The following is a 23,773-nucleotide window of genomic DNA, read 5'->3' on the forward strand; positions in this document are numbered from 1 at the left end:
TCCTTTTACCTCTTTTTGCTCAGTCTGATCATGTGGGCGTGCTGATACAAATCTGAATATATTTACATACACAGGCCTGATAGGTTTGGGCTCCTGAGTGGCGCAGTGGTCTAAGGCACTGCATCACAGTAGTGCAAGAGGCGTCACTACAGTACCTGTTTCGAATCCAGGCTGTATCACATCTGGCCGTGATTGGGAGTCCAATAGAACGGTACACAATTTGCCCAGTGTCATCTGGGTTTTTCCGGAGTAGGCAGTCATTATAAATAAGAATTTGTTCTTAAACTGACTTGCCTAGTTAAATAAAGGTTAAGACTCTAGTCTAGAGCCTACCCCGCTTACCCCTTCAAAGTAGGAGGATACATGCAGTGCCTTCGGAAAGTATTCAATTGATTACATTTAGATTGTGCCACTGGCCTACACACAATACCCCTCAATGTCAAAGTGGAATTGTGTTTTTAGATTTTTTTACAGGTTAATTAAAAATGAAAAGCTGAGTATTCAACACCTTTTTTACTGGCAAACCTAAATAAGTTCAGGAGTAAAGATCTGCTTCACAAGTCACATAATAAGTTGCATGGACTCACTCTGTGTGCAATAATAGTCTTAAAACATGATTTATTTTTTTATGATGACCTCCTCTCTGTACCCCACACATACAATTAGGACCTTACAGATACAGTGCCTTTGGAAAGTGTTCAGACCACTTGATATTTTCCACATTTTGTTACGTCACAGCCTAATTCTAAAATTGATTAAATTGTATTTTTTCCCCTCATCAATCGACACACAATACCAAAGCAAAAACTGGTTTTTAGAAACGTTTGCAAATTTATTAAAAATAAAAAACTGAAAAATCACATTTACATAGGTATTCAGGCCCTTTACTCAGTAAAGGCAGCGATTACAGCCTCGCGTCTTCTTGGGTATGACGCTACAAGCTTGGCACATCTGTTTTTGGGGAGTTTCTCCCAATCTTCTCTGCAGATCCTCTCAAGCTCTGTCAGGTTGGATGGGGAGCGTTGCTGCACAGCTATTTTCAGGTCTCTCCAGAGATATTAGATTGGGTTCAAGTCCAGGCTCTGGCTGGGCCACTCAACGACATTTAGAGTCTTCAAATCAAAATCAAATGTATTTATAAAGTCCTTCTTACATCAGCTGATATCTCAAATTGCTGTACAGAAACCCAGCCTAAAACCAAGTGTAGAAGCACGGTGGCTAGGAAGGCCAGAACCTAGGAAGAAACCTAGAGAGGAACCAGGCTATGAGGGGTGGCCAGACCTCTTCTGGATGGAGATTATAAAAGAACATGGCCAAGATGTTCATATGTTAATAGATGACCTGCAGGGTCAAATAATAATACTTGTCCCAAGACTTGCCCCGAAGCCACTCCTGCATTGTCTTGGTTGTGTGCTTAGGATCTTTGTCCTGTTGGAAGGTGAACCTTCGCCCTAGTCTGAGGTCCTGAGTAATCTGGAGCAGGTTTTCATCAAGGATCTCTCTGTACTTTGCTCCATTCATCTTTGCCTTGATCCTGACTAGTCTCCCAGTCCCTGCCGCTGAAAAACCTCCCCACAGCATGACGCTGCCACCACCATGCTTCACCCTAGGGATGGTGCCAGGTTTCCTCCAGACATGATACTTGGAATTCAGGACAAAGAGTTTAATATTGATTTCATCAGACCAGAGAATCTGGACTCATGGTCTGAGTCCTTTAGGTACCTTTTGGCAAACTCAAAGTAGGCTGTCATGTGCAATTTATGGAGGAGTGGCTTCAGTCTGGCCACTCTACCATAAAGGCCTGATTGGTGGAGTGCTGCAGAGATGGTTGTACTTCTGGAAGGTCCTCCCATCTCCACAGAGGAACTCTGGAGTTCTGTCAGAGTGACCATCGGGTTCTTGGTCACCTTCCTGACCAAGACCCTTCTACCCCGATTGCTCAGTTTGGCCGGGCGGCCAGCTCTAGTAAGAGTCTAGATGGTTCCAAACGTCTTCCATTTAAAAATGATGGCCACTCTGTTCTTGGGGAGCTTCAATGCTGCAGAAATGTTTTGGTACCCTTCCCCAGAACTGTGCCTCAACACAATCCTGTCTCAGAGCTCTACGGACAAATCCTTTGACTTCATGTCTTGGTTTTTGTTCAGACATGCACTTTCAACTGTGGGACCTTACATAGACAGGTGTGTACCTTTCCAAATCATGTCCAATCAATTTAATTTACCACAATCAAGTTGTAGAAACATCTCAAAGATGATCAATGGAAACCAGATTGCACCTAGGCTCAATTTTGAATCTCATAGCAAAGGGTTTGAATCCTTATGTAAATAAGGTATCTGTTTTTCATTTTTAATACATTTGCAAATAATTCTACAAAGCTGTTTTCACTTTGTAATTATGGCTTATTGCATGTAGATTTAATACATTTTAGAATAAGGCTGTAACGTAACAAAATGTGGAAAAAGTGAAGGGGTCTGAATCCTTTCCGATGGCACTGTATCTGTAAGGTCCTTCAGTCGAGCAACAAATTTCAAACACAGATTCAACCACAAAGACCAGGGAGGTTTTCCAATGCCTCACAAAGAAGGGCACCTATTGATGGATGGGTAAAAAAAAGGCTGACATTTAGTATCCCTTTGAGCATGGTGAAGTTATTAATTACACTTTGGATGGTGTATCAATACACCCAGTCACTACAGAGATATAGGCGTCCTTAACTTTACACGAGAGGAAGGAAACCAATCAGGGATTTCACCAGTCCGGTGGTGACTTTAAAACAGTTACAGAGTTTAATGGCTGTGATAGGAATGACTGAGTGAAAAGAAGGAAGCCTGTGCAAAATAAAAAATATTACAAAACATGCATGCAGTTAAACTGCAGAAAATGTGGCTAATAAATTACATTTATGTCCTGGAATCAAAGTGTTATGTTTAGGGCAAATCCAACACATCACTGAGTACCACTCTTCATATTTTCAAACATGGTGGTAGCTGCATCATGTTATGGGTATGCTTGTTCTCGACAAGGACTACAGTAGGGAGTTATTTAGGATAAAAATTAATGGAATAGAGCTAAGCACAGGCAAAATCCTAGAGGAAAACCTGGTTCAGTCTGCTTTCCAACAGACACTGGGTGTCACGCCATGGTCGTGTATTTTGTTTTTATCTTCATTTATTTGGTCAGGCCAGGGTGTGACATGGGTTTTTGTATGTGGTGTGTATGTAGTGGGATTGTAGCATAGTGGGGTGTTCTTGAGAAGTCTATGGCTGTCTGAAGTGGTTCTCAATCAGAGGCAGGTGTTTATCGTTGTCTCTGATTGGGAACCATATTTAGGCAGCCATATTCTTTGGTTGTGTTGTGGGTGATTGTCCTGAGTGTCTTGATGTCCTTGTGCTGTGTTAGTTGACACAAGTATAGGCTGTTTTCGGTTTTCATTTCGTTTATTGTTTTGTAGTGTTTTGTATTGACTCGTGTTACGAATTCACCTTTCAATTCACCTTTCATGCTGAAAGGTGAATTCGTCTCCCAGTGTAACGGTTTTCTAATGGTGAAGGAGAGTCGGACCAAACTGCAGCGTGTAGATTAAGATCCATGTTTAATAAAACACAATAACCTAAAACACAAGGCCAAATATACACTGAAGTTAATTACCAAGACAACTTTGACTGTTCCTGAGTGGAATAGTTACAGTTTTGACGTAAATCAACTTAAAAATCTATAGCAACACCTGAACATACCTGTCTAGCAATGATCAACAACGAACTTGACAGAGCTTGAACAATTTTAAAAAGTTCAATGTGTCCAGGTGTGCAAAGCTCTTAACCATAAAGACTCAGCTGTAATCACTGCCAAAGGTGATTCTAACATGTATTTACTCAGGAGTGTGAATACCTATGTAAATTAGATATTTATTTCATTTTGAATAAATTTGCAAACATGTTTTCACTTTGTCATGATGTGATATTGTGTGTCGATGAGTAAGAAAAAAATATTTAAATCATCATGTGTAATAAGTCAAGGGGAATGAATACTTCCTGAAGGCACTGTACGCAAATAAAAAATGACTGGGTCATTTATTGGTCAGAATAATCAGATCAGATTGTGACGTCATGATCTGGGTAAAAAACTCCATCCCATCTGAAAAGGCTGACATTTCAGGCATTTCATTTTTTTCAAACAGCTCTTACGCCAAAAGGGCATTATCTTAAGTGTTATTTCGACCATGGAAAAATGGTAGTCATGCATCACTTACTCGGGTACTGTAAGTAACTCAATTAAAGCAAAGTATCTTCAGGTAAGTACAATTATTTATACAGGGATAACAAACATGAGAACACCGTATGACTCTACAGCAAAACTACAATTGACAACTAGTGTTCTAGAATGTAAAACAAAACCCACAAGCCCAAATAAAAGTGGACATGAGCTGCTGCATGATCTCTTGAAGAGACAGTATCCCATCACAAAAAAGCATGAGACAACTGAAACAAATAATGAAACATGAAGTAGTTCAATAAATGTCTCATACTTCAAATGTAGGCAAAATCATAAATTGGCTACCATACCATGTACCCAGTTGTGGCCAAAACGTTTTTGGCACTCCAAACATATCATAGGGTACTTACTGTATTAAGTCGAGTGGAATTACACTACCATTTCAAATACAGCAATTATTTCCCTACCAACAACATTTTCCCACAATGCACCATCATTTACAGTATTCTGCAGTATAATACTTTCACACTATTTCCCTGAAGATAATAGCCAAAATTATTGTATAAATTACAGTTTTCCATTACAGTGTAATAGCATACACACACACACACACACACGCACAAAGACATGTACACGCTCACGGAGTTAATAATATGTAAACATCTTCATAATAACTGTGTCACTGTTTCCCGTGACCCCATTTAAGGTAAGGTGAAATAAAGAACAATGCTGATGCCCATGTATTCAGGATTCTGGAAGCTACTTATTTACACAGTATGTATTTTGCTACCCTCAGCTTTCAATAATAATATACCTGCACACACAGCAAGGGCACTTCTTCCTATTTAAACCTCACAGCGCTCCACAGCCAATGAGCCCATTCACATCAAGAGGGAAGATGAAAGAGAGTTCCTCGACTGGCAAAATCAACAAGATGCTACTGCTACTGCAGACGTGGGGGGAGAGACGGTGTGGGGCAAAGTCCCACACCATCAACATTTAAAGGGACAACATTTTACATTGCTCAGTTCACAAGCATATGCTTGTCTAGAACAGGCTTTCACAATCTGGAGCTGGAGGGTGTGGTGTGTGTGGGGGTGTGCATGACGTAAAGGTAGACTCTAGGGAAGATGAGAGAGGAATCGAGAAGAGAATACAGATTGGAAAGATGGGTGTGGAGGAGACAGCATGGGGTGAATATGAGGAAAGATTGGGGAGCGAGAGAGGGGACTTGAGATGAGAGGGGGATGGGGAGACAGGGAGGTGGCTGACAGACAAGGTATAGGACCTGCGTAGATGGATAGACAGAGGGGGGATGACTGGGAGGAGGGGAGAAAGATGGAGTTGCGAGGACCCTCATTAGCCCACGAAAGGCTAGAACATTTAGCTCCCTGCTCTCCTGTTATATCTTCCTCTCTTCCCTCTCTCCTCTCATATTTCTTATTTTCTTCTCCAGAAATATCCCAGGGTGAGCTGAGTGGGTGGGTGAGAGATGGAGAGAGAGAGAGAGAGCGAGGGTGTGAGGTAGTGTAAGAAAGAGAGAGAGATAGAGAGCGAGAGAGAGAGATTGAGAGAGACAGCATGGATGGTTAAAGTGGGTGAGAGATGGCCATGGTAACACTAGATCCTGGGGGAGAAGTATGGGTGCTGCTCAATGATGCATCTCCCATAGATAGAAGCACAACAATATAACGTTAGGATCCCTCAATCAACAACGAGGGATATGAGCATTCAGTGTATATTTACAACCTGCGTTATTATGAAGAAAATCAGTAAACACACAAGCACAGAGCTGAGACCCCCCCACCCCCCTCACACACACACTGCTAAGGGGTGGGACTGGCGTGACTCAGAACCTGATTGGTGTGAAGGCCCCATACCTGGGCCAAGGTGACAAAACAGGAAGAACCACAGAGCCACAGCAACAGAGAACAGAGGGAAACAGACATCTGCTGAACAGGTCCTAAACACTGAAAAAAAACAGGCTACTGAATAGACTATTTCTATTAATATAAATAAAAACAGTCCATTCCCTCCCCTATTGTCCACCCAGACCTTCAGTCCAGACTCTCAGAGTTCCCTGTAATCCAGCTCACCTTTGTCAGTCCAACATCTTGGCTTCCCAGGCAATTCAATAATCCTGCACCATAGTAAGGAAGATCCAAAACAGGAAAGAGAGAGGGAGACTGAGGAGGAAGGAATGCTGAAGGGGTAGAAAAAAGAGAGGGGTGAAAAATAGGTAGGGAAAAGAGGGAAAGAGAGCAGGAGAGGTAAAGCGTGGCCCAGACAAGGAGAGAGCTCTCCTCAGTGTGAGCAAGCAGCGAGGAAAGAAAGCACCAGGTGTCAGCACACACACGCACACACACAGAGGCGTGCTGTGCACATGTACACACACACACACATTGGGGCGCGTCGCGTGCATATACACACACACTCACCGGCAGACAGGCACTCTCTCCCTCCTCCCCCTTTCTCATCCTGCTCTCTGCTAGCAGCAATAACTCCCTCTCATCCTGCCTCCAGCTCTCTCAGTCAGGGCAGACCTCATTAACCCTTTTAGTACCAATATCCTTGCTCAACAGATCCTCATTCTAGATCCAACATTTATATTAGTACATTTTTTGAAAAATAACAGATTAATAATAATTTAGAGATACAAAGACAACCAAGTCATATACAGTATGTGTGCTATAATTCATTCTCATTATTAACACAACTATTCTGAACTAAATGTCTGCGCATCATATGAACAAGCAACCCCTCTGCACCAAATCAGCTAGTGTTTCCTACGATGTATACTTTCGCCTGGGAGAGACCTCCCTAGCTACTCTTCTCTTATTGCACTTTCTATTTTAGGGCACTCAGATATAAACAAACAAACAAACAAAAAACAAGGAAGGAGCCACAACATTTTATTAGGTGTCGATTTCAGAAAAGAGGATAAACTCATGCACATTGAATAGAATTTAAAAAATCATAAACTAACAAACCAACCATCACCCAGACGTCATCATTATTGGTCTGTTAGTGGATCGGGATCTATTTCTGGGACTCTGAAACCAGCAGCAGTCTTATCAGTGCTCAGGTGTTGTCAGAATGAGGCATTCATGCTACTGTGACTATCTGACTGCTCCATCTCACACACACGTTCACACATCAGGCTATGAACACCTGAAGGCTATGAAGGCCTCTAATCAATATGTCAACATGGCACATGAAATAAGGGCAGAACACAACGCAGAATGCAACACGAGGTGACACGCAAAAAGCCAACACAATAACAGGTTTCACATTTCCAATGTGCCTTTGGTAGAGACACTGGAGAGAGAGAGGGAGAGATGACAAGAGGGGAGGAGAGATGTCAGTTTTGTTTGTTGTTCTGGAGAGATAGAGAGAAGAGAGGAGGGGAGTGAAGAGGGGAGGAGATAGATGGAAAAGAGGATGCAGAGTTCCTCTGTTCTTCTGGAGTGATAGAGAGAAGAGAGGAGGGGAGTGAAGAGGGGAGGAGATAGATGGAAAAGAGGATGCAGAGTTCCGCTGTTCTTCTGGAGTGATAGAGAGAGAGAAGAGAGAAGAGGGGAGGAGATAGATGGAAAAGAGGATGGAGTTCCGCTGTTCTTCTGGAGATAGAGAGAAGAGAGATGGAAAGGGGAGGAGATAGATGCAGTGTTCCGCTGTTCTTCTGGAGTGATAGAGACAAGAGAGGAGGGGAGTGAAGAGGGGAGGAGATAGATGGAAAAGAGGATGCAGAGTTCCGCTGTTCTTCTGGAGTGATAGAGAGAAGAGGAGAGAGCATAGGAAGAGGTTAGACCAGAGCTGTTTTACCCACGCACTGACTGCCTACTGTACTGCTGGAACGAGAAAGTTCCATTCTGACAACTGAACAGGCCCTTTGTTATAATCTTTGGTACCACGATGAGTGTTTCCTATTCGTCTCAAAGAATCATGAAACTTGAAGGAATATGAAAAATAACATTACAGGTGGGGAGCAACAGACCCATTATGACTGGTGGGGAGCAACAGACCCATTATGACTGGTGGGGAGCAACAGACCCATTATGACAGGTGGGGAGCAAAAGACCCATTATTACTGGAGGGGGGCACAACATTATGACTGGTGGGGAGCACAACATTATGACTGGTGGGGAGCAAAAGACCCATTATGACTGGTGGGTAGCACAACATTATGACTGGTGGGGAGCAACATTATGACTGGTGGGGAGCAACATTATGACTGGTGGAGAGCAACATTATGACAGGTCGGGAGCAACAGACCCATTATGACTGGAGGGGAGCAACATTATGACTGGTGGGGAGCAACAGACCCATTATGACAGGTGGGGAGCAACATTAGGATTGGTGGGGAGCAACAGACCCATTATGACAGGTGGGGAGCAACATTAGGATTGGTGGGGAGCAACATTATGACTGGTGGGAAGCAACATACCCATTATGACTGGTGGGGAGCAACATTATGGCTGGTGGGTAGCAACACAACCATTATGACTGGTGGGGAGCAAAAGACCCATTATGGCTGGTGGGGAGCAACAAACGCATTATGACTGGAAGGGAGAAACATTTAGACTGGTGGGGAGCAACAGACACATTATGACTGGTGGGGAGCAACATTAGGACTGGTGGGGGGCAACATTAGGACTAGTGGGGAGCAAAATATCCAATATTACTGGTGGGGAGCAACATTATGGCTGGTGGGGAGCAACAGACCCATTATGACTGGTGGGGAGCAACAGACCCATTATGACTGGAAGGGAGAAACAATTAGACTGGTGGGGAGCAACAGACACATTATGACTGGTGGGGAGCAACATTAGGACTGGTGGGGGGCAACATTAGGACTAGTGGGGAGCAAAATATCCAATATTACTGGTGGGGAGCAACATTATGGCTGGTGGGGAGCAACAGACCCATTATGACTGGTGGGGAGCAACAGACCCATTATGACTGGTGGAGAGCAACAAACCCATTATGACTGGAGGGGAGAAACAGACCCATTATGACTGGTGGGGAGAAACATTGTGACTGGTGGGGAGCAACAGACCCATTATGACTGGTGGGGAGCAACATTATGACTGGTGGGGTGTCACATTATGACTGGTGGGGAGCAACAGACCCATTATGACTGGTGGGGAGCAACAGACCCATTATGACTGGTGGGGGGCAACATATGCATTATTACTGGAAGGGAGACACATTTAGACTGGTGGGGAGCAACAGACACATTATGACTGGTGGGGAGCAACATTAGGACTGGTGAGGAGCAACATTAGGACTAGTGGGGAGCAAAATATCCAATATTACTGGTGGGGAGCAACAGTATGACTGGAGGGGGCAACATAATGACTGGTGGGGAGCAACAGACCCATTATGACTGGTGGGGAGCAACAGACCCATTATGACTGGTGGGGGCAACATTATGACTGATGGGGAGCAATATACCGATTATGACTGGTGGGGAGCAACAGTATGACTGGAGGGGGCAACATAATGACTGGTGGGGAGCAACAGACCCATTATGACTGGAGGGGAGCAACATTATGACTGGTGGGGAGCAACAGACCCATTATGTCAGGTGGGGAGCAACATTAGGATTGGTGGGGAGCAACATTATGACTGGTGGGGAGCAACAGACCCATTATGACTGGTTGGTAGCACAACATTATGACTGGTGGGGAGCAACATTATGACTGGTGGGGAGCAACATTATGACTGGTGGGGAGCAACAGACCCATTATGACTTGTGGGGAGCAACATTGTGACTGGTGGGTAGCACAACATTATGACTGGTGGGTAGCACAACATTATGACTGGTGGGGAGCAACATTATGACTGGTGGAGAGCAACATTATGACAGGTCGGGAGCAACAGACCCATTATGACTGGAGGGTAGGAACATTATGACTGGTGGGGAGCAACAGACCCATTATGACAGGTGGGGAGCAACATTATGACTGGTGGGGAGCAACAGACCCATTATGTCAGGTGGGGAGCAACATTAGGATTGGTGGGGAGCAACAGACCCATTATGACAGGTGGGGAGCAACATTAGGATTGGTGGGGAGTAACATTATGACTGGTGGGAAGCAACAGACCCATTATGACTGGTGGAGAGCAACAAACCCATTATGACTGGTGGGGAGCAACAGACCCATTATGACTGGTGGGGGGCAACATTATGACTGATGGGGAGCAACATACCGATTATGACTGGTGGGGAGCAACAGTATGACTGGAGGGGGCAACATAATGACTGGTGGGGAGCAACAGACCCATTATGACTGGTGGGGGGCAACAGTATGACTGGCAGGGAGTAACAGACCCTTTTGACTGGTGGGGAGCAAAATTATGACTGGTGGGGAGCAACAGATCCATTATGACTGGTGGGGAGCAACAGACCCATTATGACTGGTGGGGAGCAACAGACCCATTATGACTGGTGGGGAGCAACATTATGACTGGTGGGGGGCAACATTATGACTGATGGGGAGCAACATACCGATTATGACTGGTGGGGAGCAACAGTATGACTGGAGGGGGCAACATAATGACTGGTGGGGAGCAACAGACCCATTATGACTGGTGGGGAGCAACATTATGGCTGGTGGGGAGCAAAAGACCCATTATGGCTGGTGGGGAGCAACAGACCCATTATGACTGGTGGGGAGCAACATTATGACTGGTGGGGGGCAACATTATGACTGATGGGGAGCAACATACCGATTATGACTGGTGGGGAGCAACAGTATGATGATGACTGGTGGGGGGGCAACATTAATGACTGGTGGGGAGCAAAAGACCCATTATGGCTGGTGGGGAGCCCATTATGACTGGTGGGGAGCAACAGACCCATTATGACTGGCTGGACAGGTGGGGAGCAAAAGACCCATTAAAGACAACATTATGACTGGTGGGGAGCAACAACATTATGACTGGTGGGGAGCACAACATTATGACTGGTGGGGAGCACAACATTATGACTGGTGGGGAGCAACAAACCCATTATGACTGGTGGGGAACATCCGACCCATTATGACTGGTGGGGAGCAACCGACCCATTATGACTGGTGGGGAGCAACCGACCCATTATGACTGGTGGGGAGCAACAGGCCTATTATGGCTGGTGGGGAGCAACCAACCTATTATGGCTGGTGGGGAGCAACAACTCCATTATGACTGGTGGGGAGTAACAGACCCTTTATGACAGGTGGGGAGCAACATTAGGATTGGTGGGGAGCAACATTATGACGGGTGGGGAGCACAACATTATGACTGGTGGGGAGCAACAGACCCATTATGACTGGTGGGGAACAACCGACCAATTATGACTGGTTGGGAGCAACAGACCCATTATGACTGGTGGGGGCAACATTATGACTGATGGGGAGCAACATACCGATTATGACTGGTGGCGAGCAACAGACCCATTATGATTGGTGGGGAGCAACAGACCCATTATGACTGGTGGGGAGCAACATTATAGCTGGTGGGGAGCAAAAGACCCATTATGACTGGTGGGGAGCAACATTATGATTGGTGGGGAGCAACATACCCATTATGACTGGTGGGGCAACATTATGACTGGTGGGGAGCAACATTATGACTGGTGGGGAGCAACAGACCCATTATGACTGGTGGGGGCAACATTAAGACTGTGGGGAGCAACAGACCCATTATGACTGGTGGGGAGACAACATTATGACTGGTGGGGAGCAACAGACCCATTATGACTGGTGTGGGCAACATTATGACGGGTGGTGAGCAACATTATGACTGGCGGGGGCAACAGACCCATTATGACTGGTGGGGAGAAACATTATGACCCAACATTATGACTGGTGGGGAGCAACAGACCCATTATGACTGGTGGGGAGCAACATTATGACTGGTGGGGAGCACAGACATTATGACTGGTGGGGAGCAACAGACCCATTATGACTGGTGGGGAGCAACAGACCCATTATGACTGGTGGGGAGCAACATTATGACTGGTGGGGAGCAACATACCCATTATGACGGGCAAAATACCCATTATGACTGGTGTGGGCAACATTATGACGGGTGGTGAGCAACATTATGACTGGCGGGGAGCAACAGACCCATTATGACTGGTGGGGAGAAACATTATGACCGGTGGGGGGCAACATTATGACTGGTGGGGGGCAACATTATGACTAGTGGGGGGCAACATTATGACTGGCGGGGAGCAACATTATGGCTGGTGGGGAGCAAAAGACCCATTATGGCTGGTGGGGAGCAACAGACCCATTATGACTGGTGGGGAGCAACAGACCCATTATGACTGGTGGGGAGCAACATTATGATTGGTGGAGAGCAACATACCCATTATGACGGGTGTGGGCAACATTATGACGGGTGGTGAGCAACATTATGACTGGCGGGGAGCAACAGACCCATTATGACCGGTGGGAAGCAACATTATGACTAGTGGGGGGCAACATAATGACTGGTGGGGAGCAACAGACCCATTATGACTGGTGGGGAGCAACATTATGGCTGGTGGGGAGCAAAAGACCCATTATGGCTGGTGGGGAGCAACAGACGCATAATGACTGGTGGGGAGCAACAGACCCATTATGACTGGTGGGGTGCAACAGCCCCATTATGACAGGTGGGGAGCAAAAGACCCATTATGACTAGTGGGGAGCAAACATTATGACTGGTGGGGAGCAACAGAGCAACATTATGACTGGTGGGGAGGAACAGACCCATTATGACTGGTGGGGAGCAACATTATGACTGGTGGGGGAGCAACATTATGACTGGTGGGGAGCACAACATTATGACTGGTGGGGAGCACAACATTATGACTGGTGGGGAGCAACAGACCCATTATGACTGGTGGGGAGCAACAGACCCATTATGACTGGTGGGGTGCAACAGCCCCATTATGACAGGTGGGGAGCAAAAGACCCATTATGACTAGTGGGGAGCAACAGACCCGTGATGCGCAACATTATGACTGGTGGAGAGGAACAATATGGTTGGCTGGGAGCAACAGTATGGCTGGAGGGGAGCAACATTATGACTGGTGGGGAGCACAACATTATGACTGGTGGGGAGCAACAACCCATTATGACTGGTGGGGAACATCCGACCCATTATGACTGGTGGGGAGCACCCATTATGACTGGTGGGGAGCAACAGACCCATTATGACTGGTGGGGAGCAACAGACCCATTATGACTGGTGGGGAACAACCAACCATTATGACTGGTGGGGAGCAACAACCCATTATGACTGGTGGGGAGCAACAGACCCATTATGACTGGTGGGGAGCAACATTGGTGGGGACAACATTATGACTGGTGGGGAGCAACAGACCCATTATGACTGGTGGGGAGCAACAGACCCATTATGACTGGTGGGGAACAACCGACCCATTATGACTGGTGGGGAGCAACAGACCCATTATTATGACTGGTGGGGAGCAACAGACCCATTATGACTGGTGGCGAGCAACAGACCCATTATGACTGGTGGGGAGCAACAGACCCATTATGACTGGTGGGGAGCAACATTATAGCTGGTGGGGAGCAAAAGACCCATTATGACTGGTGGGGAGCAACATTATGATTGGTGGGGAGCAACATACCCATTATGACGGGTGTGGGCAACATTATGACTGGTGGGGAGCAACATTATGACTGGTGGGGAGCACAACATTATGACTGGTGGGGAGCACAACATTATGACTGGTGGGGAGCACAACAGTAAGACTGCTGGGAGCAACAGACCCATTATGACTGGAGGGGAGAAACATTATGACTGGTGGGGAGCAACATACCCATTATGACGGGTGTGGGCAACATTATGACGGGTGGTGAGCAACATTATGATTGGCGGGGAGCAACAGACCCATTATGACTGGTGGGGAGAAACATTATGACCGGTGGGGGGCAACATTATGACTAGTGGGGGGCAACATTATGACTGGCGGGGAGCAACAGACCCATTATGACTGGTGGGGAGCAACATTATGGCTGGTGGGGAGCAAAAGACCCATTATGGCTGGTGGGGAGCAACAGACCCATTATGACTGGTGGGGAGCAACAGACCCATTATGACTGGTGGGGAGCAACATTATGATTGGTGGAGAGCAACATACCCATTATGACGGGTGTGGGCAACATTTTGACTGGTGGTGAGCAACATTATGACTGGCGGGGAGCAACAGACCCATTATGACTGGTGGGGAGCAACAGACCCATTATGACTGGTGGGGGGCAACATTATGACTGATGGGGAGCAACATACCGATTATGACTGGTGGGGAGCAACAGTATGACTGGAGGGGGCAACATAATGACTGGTGGGGAGCAACAGACCCATTATGACTGGTGGGGAGCAACATTATGACTGGTGGGGAGCACAACATTATGACTGGTGGGGAGCACAACAGTAAGACTGCTGGGGAGCAACAGACCCATTATGACTGGAGGGGAGAAACATTATGACTGGTGGGGAGCAACATACCCATTATGACGGGTGTGGGCAACATTATGACGGGTGGTGAGCAACATTATGACTGGCGGGGAGCAACAGACCCATTATGACTGGTGGGGAGAAACATTATGACCGGTGGGAAGCAACATTATGACTAGTGTGGGGCGACATTATGACTAGTGGGGGGCAACATTATGACTGGCGGGGAGCAACAGACCCATTATGACTGGTGGGGAGCAACATTATGGTTGGTGGGGAGCAAAAGACCCATTATGGCTGGTGGGGAGCAACAGACCCATTATGACTGGTGGGGAGCAACAGACCCATTATGACTGGTGGGGAGCAACAGACCCATTATGACTGGTGGGGAGCAACATTATGGCTGGTGGGGAGCAACATACCCATTATGACTGGTGGGGGGCAACGTGGGGAGCAACATTATGACTGGCGGGGATAAACAGACACATTATGACTGGTGGGGAGCAACAAACCCATTATGACTGGTGGGGAGAAACATTATGACTGGTGGGGAGTAACATTATGACTAGTGGGGAGTAACATTATGACTGGTGGGGAACACAACATTATGACTGGTGGGGAGCAAGCACCATTATGACTGGTGAGGAGCAACAGACCCATTATGACAAGTGGGAGGCAACATTATGGCTGGTGGGGAGCAAAATACCCACTATGGCTGGTGAGGAGCAACAAACCCATTATGACTGGTAGGGAGCAACATTATGGTGGGTGGGGAGCAACAGACCCATTATGACTGGTGGGGAGCAACAGTATGACTGGTGGGGAGCAACAGTATGACTGGTGGGGAGCAACATTATGGCTGGTGGGGAGCAACAGACCCATTATGACTGATGGGGGACAATATTATGACTGGTGTGGAGCACAACATTATGACTGGTGGGGAGCACAACAGTAAGACTGCTGGGGAGCAACAGACCCATTATGACTGGTGGGGAGCAACAGACCCATTATGACTGGTGGGGAGCAACATTACGACTGGTGGGGTGTCACATTGTGACTGGTGGGGAGCAACAGACCCATTATGACTAGTGGGGAGCAACAGACCCATTATGGCTGGTGGGGTGCAACAAACCCATTATGACTGGAGAGGAGAAACATTATGACTGGTGGGGAGCAACATTACGGCTGGTGGGCACCAACATAATGACTGGTGAGGAGCAACAGGCCCATTATGACTGGTGGGTAGCACCACATTATGACTGGTGGGGAGCAACATTATGACAGGTCGGGAGCAACAGACCCATTATGACTGGAGGGGAGCAACATTATGACTGGTGGGGAGCAACAGACCCATTATGACTGGTGGGGAGCAACAGTATGACTGGAGGGGGAAACATAATGACTGGTGGGGAGCAACAGACCCATTATGACTGGTGGGGAGCAACAGACCCATTATGACTGGTGGGGGGCAACATTATGACTGATGGGGAGCAACATACTGATTATGACTGGTGGGGAGCAACAGTATGACTGGAGGGGGCAACATAATGACTGGTGGGGAGCAACAGACCCATTATGACTGGTGGGGAGCAACATTATGACTGGTGGGGAGCACAACATTATGACTGGTGGGGAGCACAACAGTAAGACTGCTGGGGAGCAACAGACCCATTATGACTGGAGGGGAGAAACATTATGACTGGTGGGGAGCAACATACCCATTATGACGGGTGTGGGCAACATTATGACGGGTGGTGAGCAACATTATGACTGGCGGGGAGCAACAGACCCATTATGACTGGTGGGGAGAAACATTATGACCGGTGGGAAGCAACATTATGACTAGTGGGGGGCAACATTATGACTAGTGGGGGGCAACATTATGACTGGCGGGGAGCAACAGACCCATTATGACTGGTGGGGAGCAACATTATGGCTGGTGGGGAGCAAAAGACCCATTATGGCTGGTGGGGAGCAACAGACCCATTATGACTGGTGGGGAGCAACATTATGGCTGGTGGGGAGCAACATACCCATTATGACTGGTGGGGGGCAACGTGGGGAGCAACATTATGACTGGCGGGGATAAACAGACACATTATGACTGGTGGGGAGCAACAGTATGACTGGAGGGGGAAACATAATGACTGGTGGGGAGCAACAGTCCCATTATGACTGGTGGGGAGCAACAGACCCATTATGACTGGTGGGGGGCAACATTATGACTGATGGGGAGCAACATACCGATTATGACTGGTGGGGAGCAACAGTATGACTGGAGGGGGAAACATAATGACTGGTGGGGAGCAACAGACCCATTATGACTGGTGGGGAGCAACAGACCCATTATGACTGGTGGGGGGCAACATTATGACTGATGGGGAGCAACATACCGATTATGACTGGTGGGGAGCAACAGTATGACTGGAGGGGGCAACATAATGACTGGTGGGGAGCAACAGACCCATTATGACTGGTGGGGAGCAACATTATGACTGGTGGGGAGGACAACATTATGACTGGTGGGGAGCACAACAGTAAGACTGCTGGGGAGCAACAGACCCATTATGACTGGAGGGGAGAAACATTATGACTGGTGGGGAGCAACATACCCATTATGACGGGTGTGGGCAACATTATGACGGGTGGTGAGCAACATTATGACTGGCGGGGAGCAACAGACTCATTATGACTGGTGGGGAGAAACATTATGACCGGTGGGAAGCAACATTATGACTAGTGGGGGGCAAAATTATGACTAGTGGGGGGCAACATTATGACTGGCGGTGAGCAACAGACCCATTATGACTGGTGGGGAGCAACATTATGGCTGGTGGGGAGCAAAAGACCCATTATGGCTGGTGGGGAGCAACAGACCCATTATGACTGGTGGGGAGCAACAGACCCATTATGACTGGTGGGGAGCAACAGACCCATTATGACTGGTGGGGAGCAACATTATGGCTGGTGGGGAGCAACATACCCATTATGACTGGTGGGGGGCAACGTGGGGAGCAACATTATGACTGGCGGGGATAAACAGACACATTATGACTGGTGGGGAGCAACAGTATGACTGGAGGGGGAAACATAATGACTGGTGGGGAGCAACAGTCTCATTATGACTGGTGGGGAGCAACAGACCCATTATGACTGGTGGGGGGCAACATTATGACTGATGGGGAGCAACATACCGATTATGACTGGTGGGGAGCAACAGTATGACTGGAGGGGGCAACATAATGACTGGTGGGGAGCAACAGACCCATTATGACTGGTGGGGAGCAACAGACCCATTATGACTGGTGGGGGGCAACATTATGACTTATGGGGAGCAACATACCGATTATGACTGATGGGGAGCAACAGTATGACTGGAGGAGGCAACATAATGACTGGTGGGGAGCAACATACCCATTATGACTGGTGGGGAGCAACATTATGACTGGTGGGGAGCACAACATTATGACTGGTGGGGAGCACAACAGTAAGACTGCTGGGGAGCAACAGACCCATTATGACTGGAGGGGAGAAACATTATGACTGGTGGGGAGCAACATACCCATTATGACGGGTGTGGGCAACATTATGACGGGTGGTGAGCAACATTATGACTGGCGGGGAGCAACAGACCCATTATGACTGGTGGGGAGAAACATTATGACCGGTGGGAAGCAACATTATGACTAGTGGGGGCAACATTATGACTAGTGGGGGCAACATTATGACTGGCGGGGAGCAACAGACCCATTATGACTGGTGGGGAGCAACATTATGGCTGGTGGGGAGCAAAAGACCCATTATGGCTGGTGGGGAGCAACAGACCCATTATGACTGGTGGGGAGCAACAGACCCATTATGACTGGTGGGGAGCAACATTATGGCTGGTGGGGAGCAACATACCCATTATGACTGGTGGGGGGCAACGTGGGGAGCAACATTATGACTGGCGGGGATAAACAGACACATTATGACTGGTGGGGAGCAACAGTATGACTGGAGGGGGAAACATAATGACTGGTGGGGAGCAACAGTCCCATTATGACTGGTGGGGAGCAACAGACCCATTATGACTGGTGGGGGGCAACATTATGACTGATGGGGAGCAACATACCGATTATGACTGGTGGGGAGCAACAGTATGACTGGAGGGGCAACATAATGACTGGTGGGGAGCAACAGACCCATTATGACTGGTGGGGAGCAACATTATGACTGGTGGGGAGCACAACATTATGACTGGTGGGGAGCACAACAGTAAGTCTGCTGGGGAGCAACAGACCCATTATGACTGGAGGGGAGAAACATTATGACTGGTGGGGAGCAACATACCCATTATGACTGGTGGGGAGAAACATTATGACGGGTGGTGAGCAACATTATGACTGGCGGGGAGCAACAGACCCATTATGACTGGTGGGGAGAAACATTATGACCGGTGGGGAGGAACATTATGACTAGTGGGGGCAACATTATGACTAGTGGGGGGCAACATTATGACTGGCGGGGAGCAACAGACCCATTATGACTGGTGGGGAGCAACATTATGGCTGGTGGGGAGCAACAGACCCATTATGACTGGTGGGGAGCAACATTATGGCTGGTGGGGAGCAAAAGACCCATTATGGCTGGTGGGGAGCAACAGACCCATTATGACTGGTGGGGAGCAACAGACCCATTATGACTGGTGGGGAGCAACAGACCCATTATGACTGGTGGGGAGCAACATTATGGCTGGTGGGGAGAAACATACCCATTATGACTGGTGGGGGGCAACGTGGGGAGCAACATTGTGACTGGCGGGGATAAACAGACACATTATGACTGGTGGGGAGCAACAAACCCATTATGACTGGTGGGGAGAAACATTATGACTGGTGGGGAGTAACATTATGACTAGTGGGGAGTAACATTATGACTGGTGGGGAACACAACATTATAACTGGTGGGGAGCAAGCACCATTATGACTGGTGAGGAGCTACAGACCCATTATGACAAGTGGGAGGCAACATTATGGCTGGTGGGGAGCAAAATACCCACTATGGCTGGTGAGGAGCAACAAACCCATTATGACTGGTAGGGAGCAACAGTATGACTGGTGGGGAGCAACAGTATGACTGGTGGGGAGCAACATTATGGCTGGTGAGGAGCAACAGACCCATTATGACTGGTGGGGAGCACAACAGTAAGACTGCTGGGGAGCAACAGACCCATTATGACTGGAGGGGAGAAACATTATGACTGGTGGGGAGCAACATACCCATTATGACGGGTGTGGGCAACATTATGACGGGTGGTGAGCAACATTATGACTGGCGGGGAGCAACAGACCCATTATGACTGGTGGGGAGAAACATTATGACCGGTGGGAAGCAACATTATGACTAGTGGGGGGCAACATTATGACTAGTGGGGGGCAACATTATGACTGGCGGGGAGCAACAGACCCATTATGACTGGTGGGGAGCAACATTATGGCTGGTGGGGAGTGTCACGAACCGGCTCAAAGCCCGTAACAAAGGGAGACAACGTGGAGATAAGGAGTAACAAAAGATATATTTATTAACTAAAGCAACTAAGGAAATATCCAATGGTGTGTGTAATCAGTAGTCCGTAGTGTAAGTGAGTGTTTTGCATGCATGAATGTGATAATGCAGGGTGTTGAAAGGTGCCAAAGCAAACAAACAAAAGGCCACCAAGAACCACACCACAATCTACAACAGGTGTCTGCATGGAGAGAGTCTCCTCCATGAATGTTGAAGAGGTCTATTTATCCTGGGAGACACCTGGCCCAGGTGTTTCCCATGTAGCTGACGACCCTCTCAACTCCGCCCACCGGCATCCTAATAAGAAAACAAGAACAAAGACAGAATACGGCAGACAGAGTGGGAGGGTCGTCACATTCCCCCCCATAAAACCGGGGACCAACAAGGACCCCGGAACAACATACCAGCCTCCCGCGTCCCAAATTGACACAGGCCTCTGCGTCCCAAATTGACACAGGCCTCTGCGTCCCAAATTGACACAGGCCTCTGCGTCCCAAATTGACACAGGCCTCTGCGTCCCAAATTGACACAGGCCTCTGCGTCCCAAATTGACACAGGCCTCTGCGCCCCAAATTGACACAGGCCTCTGCGCCCCAAATTGACACAGGCCTCTGCGCCCCAAATTGACACAGGCCTCTGCGCCCCAAATTGACACAGGCCTCTGCGCCCCAAATTGACACAGGCCTCTGTGCCCCAAATTGATGAGGGTTTACGTGTTCACACTTACAATTTGCCCCAGCCAACCTCCTCCCCAGACCTCAGCAACCTTCGCACAGGAAGCAACATTTAAGAGGAAAGAAAACAAGACCAGGAGGGAGCAGACAGGACAGAGAGAACATGACAATACGAAACAATGGTTAGTCACGTAAACATTAGGAACAGGGCGCACGAGAGAGCGCATCAGCAATCACGTTTTCAGTCCCCCGGATGTGCCTCACATCGAGATGGAATGATTGTAAAAATAAACACCATCGCATTATCCTCTGGTTTGGACACATCATGGACCTCAAAAAGTGAGGGGTTATGGTCGGTGTAGACCACAATAGGTACTACCCCCGACCCGACATACACTTCAAGTGTTGTAGCGCCCAAATGAGTGCTAGCGCTTCCTTTTCAATAACCGAATAGTTCAACTGATAATCGTTAAACTTTTTAGAAAAGAAACTAACAGGCTTCTCAATCCCAGACACATCTGCTTGCAGCAAAACTGCACCTGCCCCCACATGACTAGCATCCACCTGCAAGGTAAATGACAAATCCATGCGAGGAGCAGCCAGCACTGGAGTTGAGGTAAGCAACCTCTTTGAATCTTCAAAAGCGTGTTGACAACGAGTAGACCAAACGTAAACAGCCTTAGCTTTCAGCATATCTGTCAAGGGAGCGACCACAGTAGAGAAGTTATTACAAAAACTACGGTAATAACCAATCATGCCCAAGAAACGCATCAGTTCCTTTTTAGTAGTTGGTGGTGGAAAAGCATCAATAGCCACCACTTTAGCCCGAACAGGACGCACTTCACCCTGCCCAACCACTTTTCCAAGGTATGTAACGGTCGCCTGAGCAAACTCACATTTTGCCAGATTGATTGTGAGGCGACCTGCAGCCAGACGTTCAAACAAGGCTTGAATACGGGACAGATGTTCTTCCCAAGTATCTGCATAGATCACTACATCGTCCAAATAAACAGCGCACCCGGTCAGACCGGCGACAACCCTGTTCATAAGTCGCTGAAAAGTGGCAGGTGCATTGCGCAGACCGAAACTCATAACTGAATACGAGTACAGACCAAAGGGTGTAATAAAGGCAGAGATTTCACGTGCCCTACTCGTCAGTGGCACCTGCCAATAGCCTTTTAACAGGTCAAATTTGCTCACAAACTTAGCTGCACCGACTTGATCAACACAGTCCTCCATCCGAGGAAGAGGAAATGAATCTGGCTTTGTGACACTGTTTACCTTACGGTAGTCCGTACAAAAACGGTTTGTTCCATCCGGTTTACTGACCAAGATACAGGAGAAGCCCAACTGGAGAAAGAAGGCTCTGCTATCTTACTCTCCAGCATGTACTTGACCTCAGCATCCAGACAACGTAGTTTCTCTGAAGAAACTCTATAGAACCGCTGACGAATGGGGTCAGCACCTCCAATGTCAATATCATGTTCTATTAAGTTTGTACGTGTAGGTGTATCAGAAAATAAACCTGGAAATCTCTGAATCAGACCAACCATCTCTTTCCGCTCATCAACAGGTAGGTGAGTGAGAAGACTGTCTAAAATATCCAGTGTTTCTGAATTTTTCAATCTACCCTGCAATATACAATCGTCAGGACCAGGAACATCTTCCTCCTCATGCACAGATCTAGCACGACAAGAACCCAAGGAAACAACGGTATCAGCCAAAAGAACAGGTTTACCGTCCTCTGTAGAATCCCACTGTTCAGTCTCAGAGGAACGTGCATAATAGGGTTTTAACAGATTTACATGGCACAGCTGGTGTGCTTTCCTCCGTTCTGGAGTGGCAACTAGATAATTTTGCTCAGTGTACTGGCGCACCACTGTATATGGACCTTGAAACTTGGCTTGAAAAGGAGAACCAACAATTGGCAGCAGAGCAAGAACCTGGTCACCTGGACTAAAGTGACGAGGCTCAGTTCGGCGATCAAATATGCCCTTCATCCTATCCTGTGAAGATGATAACTTCTCTTTAGCCATTTCACCAGCGGCATACAGCCGTCGCCGGAAATCACACACATACGAACACAGGGACTGAGGAGGCTCGGGAGACTTCCAGTCATCCTGGAGAACAGATAAAAGTCCACGCACCCTATGTCCAAACACAAGGTCATTTGGACTGAAACCTGTGCTCTCCTGTGAAACTTCCCTAGCGGCTAACAGTAACCAAGGCAACCCCTCCTCCCAATCCTTATCCATCTCAGTACAATAAGCTCTCAACAAAGACTTAAGTGTTTGATGGAAACGTTCCAGTGCTCCTTGACTTTGCGCGTGATAGGCGCTAGACACATTGTGTTTAATATGAAGCTGTTGAAGAACCTGACCAAACAGATTAGAGGTAAAATTAGATCCTTGATCACTCTGAATGACCTTAGGGATTCCAAACAATGAGAGAAACTGAGTCAAAGCTTTTAACACCGATTTAGTCGTGATAGATCGGAGAGGATAGGCAGCAGGAAACCTAGTGGTCTGACACATCACAGTGAACAGGTAACTGCTACCCTTTTTAGAATGAGGCAGAGGACCCACACAGTCAATAATTAGATACTCAAAAGGTTGGCTGAGTACAGGAATAGGAAACAATGGTACTGGTTTAATAGCTTGATTAGGCTTACCAGTTAATTGACAGGTGTGACAAGTTTTGATAAAATCAGAAACATCCCTCTTTAATCTAGGCCAAAAGAAATGTCTTAATATGCGATTGTAGGTTTTCCTCACCCCCATATGTCCAGCAACGTCACTGTGAGAAGTTTCCAACACCAACTCACGAAGCTTAACTGGTACAACAACCTGACTAATTGCCTCCCCAGAAAAACACTATCA

The 23,773-nt window shown here is 47.5% G+C and overlaps 1 protein-coding gene across 7 annotated transcripts in view; it reads right to left on the reverse strand.

Annotated features, from left to right (window-relative positions):
• tanc2b (tetratricopeptide repeat, ankyrin repeat and coiled-coil containing 2b) overlaps positions 1-23,773 on the reverse strand; it is a 258,109-nt gene that overhangs the window by 129,634 nt on the left and 104,702 nt on the right. Inside the window, exon 1 of one of the 7 annotated variants that reach the window (XM_046357227.1) lies at positions 6,309-6,442. The exons of the other annotated variants lie outside the window; for them this stretch is intronic. The gene's annotated coding sequence lies outside the window, so the exon portion shown is untranslated. Of the gene's footprint in view, positions 1-6,308; positions 6,443-23,773 lie in introns of those variants that run through there. 7 annotated transcript variants of the gene reach the window in all.

This window comes from Oncorhynchus gorbuscha, linkage group LG07 (assembly GCF_021184085.1).
Source record: "Oncorhynchus gorbuscha isolate QuinsamMale2020 ecotype Even-year linkage group LG07, OgorEven_v1.0, whole genome shotgun sequence".
Lineage (NCBI taxonomy): Eukaryota > Metazoa > Chordata > Actinopteri > Salmoniformes > Salmonidae > Oncorhynchus > Oncorhynchus gorbuscha.